The sequence below is a fragment of the Heterocephalus glaber genome, unplaced genomic scaffold (genome assembly GCF_053883595.1).
Source record: "Heterocephalus glaber isolate CG9 unplaced genomic scaffold, H.glaber_assembly_v1.0 deba00001593, whole genome shotgun sequence".
Taxonomy (NCBI): Eukaryota; Metazoa; Chordata; class Mammalia; order Rodentia; family Bathyergidae; genus Heterocephalus; species Heterocephalus glaber.
The window spans coordinates 1,793,529-1,797,034 of NW_028258368.1; the positions used below are offsets into that span (position 1 = coordinate 1,793,529).

At 37.7% G+C, this 3,506-nt stretch overlaps 1 pseudogene; it reads right to left on the reverse strand.

Annotated features, from left to right (window-relative positions):
* Positions 1–2,375: 2,375 nt before the first annotated feature.
* LOC101714322 (3-hydroxyisobutyrate dehydrogenase, mitochondrial pseudogene) lies at positions 2,376–3,084 on the reverse strand (annotated as a pseudogene).
* Between the last annotated feature and the right edge of the window lie 422 nt (positions 3,085–3,506).

The following is a 3,506-nucleotide window of genomic DNA, read 5'->3' on the forward strand; positions in this document are numbered from 1 at the left end:
TACCTTTAGCAACACTAGCTTCCTTATGCAAATCTTTTCTCTGTAAGATTGTTGAGATGATGGATTTTGACATGCCATATATATTAGTGAGATCAGTCACACAAATGCTACTCTCATATTTCTCCACAATTTCCCTCTTCTTTTTTTTTGTGGTACTGGGGATTGAACTCAGGACCTTTCTCTGTGAGGCAGGTGTGGTGCCACTGAGCTAAATCCCCGGCCCTCCTTCTTCTTTTTTTTTTTTTTTGGTACCGGGGATTGAACTCGGGTCCTTGCGCTTGCAAGGCAGGCGACAGAACCACTGAGCTAAATCTCCGGCCTCCTTCTTCTTTTTGATTGTGATTGCTTTCTTTACCTTCCCTTCCTTCCTTAGCTTCTTTTCTAGCTTTTTGGGGGCCATTTTGATGGCAGTAATCATAGCGATTATATAAAGCACTGACCAAAATCACATCCACAAACATGCGCATCTGGGCTCAGATTGACACTTACGTACACTTACATATGCTTTTCTGGCATTGCGAGTCTTTGTTTATGACTGCACAAGTGGCTGGCATTCAAGTTGTAACTCAAGACTTTGGTCATAAGTTAAAACTAAAATTCCAGTCATAACCCAAATTGTTTATATGTAAGGCTGGTCATAACTTGAGACTCTACTGTATTACAGTTTTGTTTTTTCTTTACAAATCTGACCTTTGAAAAAAAATTATCTCAGTGAAGTTTGAATTAGCATTTTTTAAGTGAGGTTGATCTTTTCATATGTTGAGAGCTATTTATATTTCCAATTCTGCAAACTGGTAACACTGTTATCTTTTTTCTGCTGGTTGGTTGTTATTTTTCTATTGATTTGTAGGATACCATTGTATATGAGAGGAATGAACCTTCTGTTAGTGATAGAAGTTGTAAATATTTTAAATCTGTCACTGCTTTTTATGTAATCAAGGTCACCCCCCATTCATTGAGGTATGCCTGACAAATAAAAAATATAATATTTAAGGTATAAAACATAGTGTTTTGATACAAGTATACCTGTGTAATTATTTCCACAGTAAGTCTATTATATCCATCACTTCACACAGTTGGCTTTGTTTTTTGTGATGAGAGCAGATGTCAAGTGTACAATGCAGTACTATTAACTATAGCTACCATGCTATACATTAGATTTCTGGGCTATTAATCTCAAACTAAATTTTGTACCCTTTTACCAACATCTCTTGACTTGCGATCAAGTTTAGCAATTGTTTATTGTATGGTTTCTGGATTTGAGTTACATTTAGAAAGCCCTTCTTACTGAAAAATCAAATGAATGACAGAAGGGCTAAAATTCTCGTATCATACTATACATAGAAAATTTGCTAAAGGAGTAGTTTTTTCATTAGCATTACAGAAGTTTATTTCAATTTAAAAATAATAGGTTATATTTAGAATAATGTAACAATTTATAAAGTCAATTTCATTATTTACTTTGAAACAGAAATGAAGAAATCTTTTTTGGGAGTTTTTTTTTTTTGGTACCAGGAATCGAACTTGGGACCTTGTGCTTGTAAGGCAGGCGGCAGAACCACTGAGCTAAATCCTTGGCCTGAAATCTTTTTTTTTTTTGAAGTAAAAAGATATGTAGTAAGAATGTAAAAGGAAAGAAAAGAACAAAACAAAGGAAATGAAAAAGGAAAAACAGGTCTGCTGACTTCTGGAAGTGGTGACAATTTAAATCCTATAACTGTGTCCAAATTGCAAAACATGCAGCAAGAAGTTGTCTTGTTTTATCAGCTCTTTAGAAAATAAATCAGTGAGCTCAGTAATACAAGAATACTCTAATGGCTCTGTTAACAGGACAAACTTCCTGAGAGATACAGGTAAAAGTCACTGTGTTTCCTATCCCTAACTCTCTGTAAGGATACACTGATTTCTTTCCTTTCATTTAGATGGGTTTCATCCTGTTGACAAAATATTTCATTTTATTTGTGAAGTAGAGCAAATGGTATCCCGACTGAAGGATTTAATGACTTAGTTGAAAATGGTCAGGGGTCAATTTTTTTTAAAAGGGCAGTTTTTCTACCTAGTAAGCAGAAACCATCTGTGACATGTAGAAAAAACATTTTTCAGATAATATATGTTGGCTAAACAGATGAAAAGAATAAACATTTTTTCTTTGGTGCCAGTGATTGAACTCGGGACCTTGCACTTGTGAGGCAGGCGGTGGAACCACTGAGCTAAATCCTTGGCCCAAGAATAAGCATTTTAATAGGGGTGAAAAATCCTAGGGATTACTGTGGCCTAGATAATCAAAATCAGACAGTTGACCTTTTATTAAACCCGATACAGCTTGTGGATTCAGCTAGGAGGCTCCCAACAGTGTTCACAGACAAAGGACATCCCTAGAGGGTCTCTTCTTCTTGTAGAAACTGGAAAAGAGACAAGAAGTCTTTCTGTGAGTACTTCTTGCATACAGCTTCTTGGGGATCTGATGGGGTAGGCTTTCCAGCAGGTCTGGGCTCTGGAGTTGGTAGCAGATTCTGGCGCCAATTCCAGATCCTCAGCTGTGAGTGGTGTTCCAAATCCACCCTGATAGTTACTTGCTGAAGCTACTTGATCCATCACCTAAGATACAGGATTGTTAGTATCACTTGAACCACACTGTCCTGAGATCATATTTAGGATTTTAGCCAATACTTTTGGGTCAGGCCCTAACCTGATTCTAAGATTCATAGCTTCAGCAGTTCCAGTCATAATAATAGCCAACAGCATGTTGTTGCAGATCTTTGCAGCATTCCCGGTCCCAGAAGCTCCAGAACACCCCACAGTAGAGCCCATGTACCCCAGATGTTTGGGGGGAGCAGCAAATTTGTCTACTACTCCTCTTGCCATAAATTCAAGGCTCCCAGACCCTATAGCTCCAACATGACCAGAAACATGGGCATCTGTGAAAATTGCTCCCATATTCTCAACTTCTTTGGCCAATTCCTTTGAAACAGCAGTCAATAGTACTGGTATCTATTAATAAGAAACTTTTCTTCACTTTTTAAAAAAAAGATTTCCACTTGCTCCAGAATAAGAATCTATTTCACTAATACCAGTAGGCAGCATAGTAATAATTCTGTCAGTTTTTTGGCTGAGTCTGCGGAGGAAGATTGTGTTCACCAACATCTTGAAACTCTGCGTGCACCAGGGAATAATAAATAATGAGCAGAAGCTATGTTTCATGAGATATTTTGCCATTTGATTCTTCATGTTGCCCAGTCAATGAATCCAACTGGAATCTTGGAAACCATTGACCTGGAACACACTGCTGCAAGGCTGGTGGCCACAGTAGGGGAGATGGCTTTTTGGAGCTAAAAGAAGGCTGCCATGTTGCCTCCACTCTGCCTCTCTGCCGTAGTCTCCCAAGTAGGCCACTTACCTAACAGTAGATTTTAAGTGGGTTACCAAACTATGTGAGATGATGAATATGTTAATTTGCTTGATTATAATCATTTTGCTTAAATGCATGTATGAGAAAAAATTTAAAA